Source organism: Echinops telfairi, unplaced genomic scaffold (assembly GCF_000313985.2).
Source record: "Echinops telfairi isolate 266 unplaced genomic scaffold, ASM31398v2 ScPeMD7_8;HRSCAF=38, whole genome shotgun sequence".
Lineage (NCBI taxonomy): Eukaryota > Metazoa > Chordata > Mammalia > Afrosoricida > Tenrecidae > Echinops > Echinops telfairi.
Window position 1 is genome coordinate 6390284 of NW_022103905.1, and position 6888 is coordinate 6397171.

The 6888-nt window shown below is 47.1% G+C and overlaps 1 non-coding gene across 1 annotated transcript; it reads left to right on the top strand.

The window, feature by feature from the left end:
* Positions 1-4629: 4629 nt before the first annotated feature.
* LOC115868211 lies at positions 4630-4789 on the top strand. The gene has a single exon (XR_004045477.1). It is a non-coding gene; the product is annotated as a U1 spliceosomal RNA (small nuclear RNA).
* Positions 4790-6888: the final 2099 nt, after the last annotated feature.

Consider the following 6888-nt stretch of genomic DNA (forward strand, 5'->3'; position numbering starts at 1 on the left):
GAGGGGTGTGGCCTCAAACCAGATATCAAAAAATTGGACTCTCATCCTCAATAGAGCAGTTATGATCATCATCATCATCATAATTGCTACTAAACTTCATTGAACACTTAATCTGTGCCCAACATACTTGTTAATCCATGCATGGAATTTTATGTGCCCATTTGCAGGAGAGGAAACAGGCACAGGGAGGTGACATGGGTGGGGGCCCTCCAAAGCCTGTACTCTGAACTACTTTGCTTTTCTTCTTCTGGATGCTGTCCCACTCCCCCTACCCAGGGTTCTACCCTCGTGCTACCCTGCACTTCAGGGTCCTGGGAGAAGCTCATTTCATCCTCACACCCACCTCATGCAGCACAGGGAGAAGAGGCACCCCTGCCCAGGAAGTCTAGTGCGTGTCCAGCCCTAGGTGGGAAGTGGCTGCTGCCAACACACTCCCTTTCCAACCACCATTCCTGGGAGAAGACCCCATCCTTTCCCCCGAGAACGTGTTATGTTCTTCCTTGCTGATGTCCCCTAACCAGGCCTCGTGGCCCCTTAGCCCAAGTGCTTGGTGCAACCCTGACAGCAGACAGCCCAGGTGACGGCACCAGAATCCAGAGATGAAGACCACGCCCCACCCAGAGAGGCCAGAAACCTCTCCAGGTGCGATTTTTGTGGGTTTCTCTCCTGAGGCTTCTTTAGAATTATTTCCCATTCGATAATCATCCACTGAAATCCGTGGTTTCTTCTGCTTTCTCCTCTGTATGTCCTCCTCTGCCGGCCTCCCTCTCACGTGACCAGAAGAATTTTCAATGTTGCCGTAACTCCCTAAGTGAGTTAGTTAGTTTATTGTGCCAACCTGGTCGATAAACACAGGTGGGGTTAATTGAAGGGCAGAGAGATAAATGGCCCAGTGAGCCTTGCCTTTCTAGTTCTCGGGTCTCTTGCTTTCTGATGGTCACACCAGGGTTCAGCTGCCTTGGCTAGTTCCCTGCTTCAGCTGGCAAGTCTCACTTCCTGCAAGACAACCCTGAGGAGAAGCTGCACGGACCTACCCCAATGCAGCCCTGGGTGCTGGCGCAGCCATGTGGAGACCCCTGCCAGTGCTGAGATGCTTACACGTTCACTGATTTGGCTTTTCTCCTGCAGTCGGCATCATCGTGTGTGTTTTGTGAGATGGAGGAGGATTTTGTGGATTGGTCTCAGACATATGGGTTAATGTTGGATTTGTGGGCTTGGGCAGCACTGGGTTGGGATGTTTTCTTGATGTGCACTTACCCTTTACATAAAACTCTCTCTTATACATGAGTGTCTGTGAATTTGTTTCTCTAAAGTACCCAGACTAATACACTAAGGAATTCACAAGGACTGTTCAGTTTATCGGTGGAGCAGCTGTGGAATGAGAGGACCACTGGACTTGACAACAAAAGCCCCGTGTTGGGAGCCCATAAAGTTACTTCTCTCTGCCTCGTGGGCAAAATGAGAATGCCATACATAAATAAATAAAAGATAAGTTTTTTTAAAAAGATAAAAATACGAGCATACAAAGTTCTTTATAAGAGGCAAATCACTAAACAAATATGTCATTTTCTATAGCCTGATAGATCTTCTCCCAGAATAAGCCAACCAGTTACTGTTGAGTGAATTCTGTGGCATGGCCACCGCTGTGTGTTAGACTAGAACTGGGCTCTGTGGGGTTTCAATGGCTGGGTCCACTGAAGGTCACCAAGTATTTCTTCGGAGATAACTCTGGGGAGACTCAAACCTCCAGCTTTGCAGTTAGGATCCCAGCACCTTAGCCATCTGCCCTATGCAGGGACTCCTAAACCCAGGCTACGCTATCAAAAAATAAAAAGATTCTGGCCCATTGGACAATGCACTGCTGTTGCTTGTGGTCTGTACTTGCCAAGCCCCCTTTCACCACCTCAGAGAATGTCAAGAAGTCCAAGTGCAAGGGCCTCCCCAGTGCTTAGGCTGTGAGTCAGAGGCCAGATCAAACAGTCAAGGAGACCACGCATCTTTCTTCCCAGTTAACCTAACCCGGAATCGTGAGGGATTGGCTGGGAAGAAGGACATATGAACAACAGATACGGTAAGCTAGATGACAGATATATTGCTAGAAGAGTCTCTGTGTTCTGCCCCCTCCAACAGAGAGGCAGGACAATGTGCTCCTTTCATTCCAGTGGCAGGTGGGCAGCAAGTCAGACCACAAATGCTGACGCTTAGCGCTCTAGTGTCAGCCCACGGAGTTTGAGACAGGCTGCGACGGCGCACACCTGGGCCTGGTGGATGGGACTCTGCATGCTTATGAGGCTGAGCTAAAGCTGTTGTTTTTCTGAAGAGCAAATTGTCTCGAGAAGTTCTCCACAATTGCCCCCATGAGTTTGGAAGATGAATATTAATGAAATAAAATGGTACACCTACTGCTAAAACTTTATTTGTAGATTTTATTTTCTGCTTACAGGAACATTGATGGCAGTGCTTAGGTTTTCGCTGCATTTAAAGTGCCTCTTTAAAAATCTCATTTGGAGTGAATATCCTATAAATGTTTTGTAACACTAGGTCTTTGTCTCTGGGCTGTTTGTCCTTCTGGAGGGGATAGGGAAAAGGAAAGGCAGACGTTGTTTGTCCTTTTCTGCAGGGTGGGGGAGGGAGGTAAAAAATGAACACAGAGTCTTAGCTTTGCATTGAGGAGGCAATGTACACCTACCTGTTCGGGTAATAGAACAGGAATCAAGTGGCAAAACCCTGCGAGATATATTCTTGTCTAGTACCATGTGAATTTTATTCCCCCACAGGTCCTCGCCATTCTTAACCAATCCTTCTTTTTGTTGAGTTTCTGTTAAAGCTTCATCTTGTTCTGGAATGGATGTTATGTGGTTTGTAAAGGATTATTTGGATTACTCTATTTTGATGGTTGATGAAACCATCTCTTGGTTTCCAGTTTTCTGCCAAGGGTCAAGCTCCTCAGGAGCTGAGCGAAGCTATCTTCCCAAACTGGTTACAATAACTGGGGTCACACTTGTTGAAGGCCTTCTACAAATTCAACTGGCCAGTTGGCTGGAGGTGTCCCAGAGTTAGGATGAAACCATCCCTCACCTAGAACCTTGGGGTGAAATCCAACCATTCTTTTCACCAAAGCTCTCTGGGGGTGAGTCACTGGCTGCCGAAGCTCAGACCGGCAACCCAAGACAAGAAAAGTTCTTTGTAGGGAGCCAGAGCCTTGGGGAAAGGCTCGCTGCTTCAAGGTGCAGAAAATCTTCACCGAGTACAGCCTGCTTCACCCCTCACCCTAGAAGGAGTGCCTATGAGCCTCGAGTGACAGCTAACATCTGATGCTTCATATCTGACTTCTACATCGCTCTCAAGAACCAGGTGCCATTGATGTATAACCACCTTCTGTGTGTCAGAGTCGAACTGTGCTCCAGAGGGTGTCTGACGGCTGTGACCTTCAGGAAGAAGATCACCAGCCTTTCATACAGGAATCCTCTGAATGGATTCAAACCACTAACCTTTCCGTTTGCAACCAAGTGCCTGTTAGCCATTTGCATCACCCGCCCAGAGAGCACAGCTCTACGATGAGAAGCAAGAATCCAGGTAGCCAGCTTCACCCTTGAAAAAAGGCAGCAGAACTGTATTTCCAAGTCTCCACCGAAATTAATGTCAGTAAGCGTCAGTACAAATGCATTTATTATGCACAACTTCCAGGATGAAACAGAATAAAAGCCCCAGCCCATAGGCCATTCAGAATGTAAAGGGTTCTGAAAATTATGTAAACACAAAATGGAAAAGCCTAACATTGTCAATGTCATCAAATAGTTGGTGTCACCTCTGTTTGTTCCCCAGAGGTCAGATGCGCTGTTGGTTCCTTTCCTACCATAGAGCCTGCGGTGAGTCCGCACCCCAGTCAATAGGAACAAGGTACCATTTCACCAGCATCCGTAGTGAGTGCTCACATTCCCGGAGCAGAGCCCTGGTGGGACTGTGCAGTAAATACTGGGCTGCAAGCTACCAACTGCTCTTCCAGAGAAAGATGAGGCTGTCTGCTGCCATTAAGATTTATGATCCAGGAAACCCTACAGAAGCGTGCTAGGAGTTGGGGAATCTACTCGGTGGCAGTAGGTTAATCTTTACAGAAGCAGAATCCAGGTCTCTCCCACAGAGAAGCCAGGTGGGTTCTTGGCACTCTGAGAATGCTAGCAACAACCAAGGGCTAAATTCTAACTTCTGTAATCAACGTTCCACATATCCTTTATATTAAAAAAGCCCTTCACGGTCTCAAAGCCCTTTGGAGGCATTGGAAGTTTCTAGTGAAATGGTAGAGCCTGCATGACACACCTTACACTGGGAGTGGGGGTGTGCTTGCTGGGATCCTGGAGCTTACTACTCACCAAAGTTCTCAGCCAAAGGGCCACAGTCATTCGTCAAAGCCCAGCCCCAACGCCCTTCTCTTTGCTGTAATCCTGCAGATCAATAGAATAATTACTGCTCCAGTCTGAAAGTTTTAAATTTTCCATTATTCTTTGTTGATCGCCAGCCAGTGTTTCATGTTTATTTTTAACATAATGATTTTTGTAGAGAGGGTTTCTGGTTCATTGGAGATTTTTGGTTTTATAGCAGATTTAAAGAAACATAAGAATATGCTTACTTATGCTTACCTGGCAGGGGAGATACCATGATTATGAAGGTGGTTTTCCCAGGGCGAGGCTCACCCATTGCACTCCAGATGTGCTGACCCCTGCAATTTCCCCAAATGTGGGAAACTCGACTGCATAATTTGTGGTAGTGGGGGACTGTGTTCATGCTGATGAAAAAAAAAAAGAATATGCTTACTCGTGTTTTTTTGTCTTGTGTTGAGCTGTGAATCTTAGTTTGAGAGGACTTACCAAAGGGAAATTTCTCCGAATGGGAGTCTTCACACTAGGGTCAAGTAACCAATGTTTTCATGGAGGTGTGGGACTTAGAAGAAACCCTGTTGGCGCCACAGTTAAGAACTTGACCGCTAACCAGGACTGGGAAGTTCAAATCCAGACCTATGAGGATCTATCTGCCTCAGTTAAGATGACAGCAAATGAACCCTGAAGGGACAGTTATAGTCTGCCCCATGTGGTCAATATGGGTCGGAATCAACCCCGTGGCCCCAAACAACAGCCATGGGAGTTCATGATAAGCAGCAGGATTCTGTGTTGCAAAACAACTTAAGGGTCTGAGGACATGTGAGCAATTCACCAGGGATGGAAGTCGATTTCCTTTAGGGACCCTAACTTCCCTATTGTACGAAGAACGTGTGCTGTTGGACCCTCAGCTCTGGGACCTTGGACAGGTCACTCACCCTTCTTGAACTCTGCGTTGCTCAAACGCAATGGAAGAAAATCATATCCAACCGGAATGTATCAGTGTTCTCAGTAATGCATGCAGACTCTGGGCGTTCTGAGGAACAGCGCCCAGAACAGGGATCTGCAGGGCTGATGGCTCAAGCACTGATGCCCGGAGACAAACTGTCTGGCTGTCTCTGGAGGCACCTCCGTTCCCAATTGCATTCACACAGACCAGCCGCTGACATTTCCAAAAGACTGAGACTAAGGTGATTAGGGAAAGGAGCATCATTACTCATCAGGAACATGCAAATCAAAACCACAAGGCACCACATTCACATCCAGGAGGAGGGCTATTTCCCAGAAAATGGAGACTAGAAATTGTTCATTCGTAAGGATGTGTAGAAATGAGAATCTTTGTCTGTGGCTGATGGGATGGAAAGCTGTACAGTCACTGTAGAAAACTGTACGGTGAGTCCTCAACAAGGTAAACATAAATACACTCGACACCTTGGCATATGCCAGGAATGACTGAGAGCAGAGTCTCTGACAGATCCTTGCACACCACTTGTGATAGTCTGGGTACTTTAGAGACACAAATCCACAGACTCATGTATAAGAGAGTTTTATATCAAGGTTTAAGTGCACATCAAGAAAACATCCCTACCCAGTGCTGCCCAAGCCCACAAGTCCAACATTAACCCACATGTCCAACACCAATCCACAAAGTCCACCTCCATCTCACAAAACACATGCAACAATGCCGACTGCAGGAGGAAAGCCGAATCAGGTGGTGTGTAAGCATCTCAGCACTGGCAGGGGTCTCCACATGGCTGCCCCAGCACCCAGGGCTGCATTGGGGTAGGTCCATGCAGCTTCTCCTTGGGGATGTCTTGCAGGAAGTGAGCCTTGCCAGCTGAAGCAGGGAACTGCTAAGGCAGCTGCACCCTGGTGCGACCATCAGAGAGCAAGAGACCCGAGAACTCGAAAGGTGAGACTCACCAAGCCATTTATCTCTCCATCCTTCAATTAACCCCACATGTGTTTATCAGCCAGATTGGCACAATAAACTAACTCACCAATGTTCACAGTAGCAGTAGAGTATGACTCCGTCATAAAGGTCTGATATAAGCAGCAGCCTGCCGGAAGGCTGAAGGCACAATGCTGAGTGAAATGTTAGACCCCAAAGGAAAACTAGTCTGATCCCACTCACTTACATACAATACCTAGAAGAGGTAAATGCATAGAGCCGGAGAGTAAATTGGACGTTACCAGGGACTGAGAGGCGTGGGAAATGGCAACTTATTGCTTAATGAGCACTAAGTTTCTGCCGGACGTAACAAGCTTTGGAAATGAATGGTGGTGGTGGTTGCATAATTGAGTACACATAACTCATTAAATGGTAAGAATTGCAAATTCCGTGCTCTATCTTGTGATATGCATATCACAATAAATTCTAGGAGGGAAGGGTGGGAGAGAGAAAAAGAGCCGGAGACTGCTCTCAGCCTGGGAGAAGGAAACTAAACACCAGTCCCTGTCCGGTCAGTTCAGACTTGTGGCAGCTCCAACGGCTGTCTTCCTAGAGCAGACATGG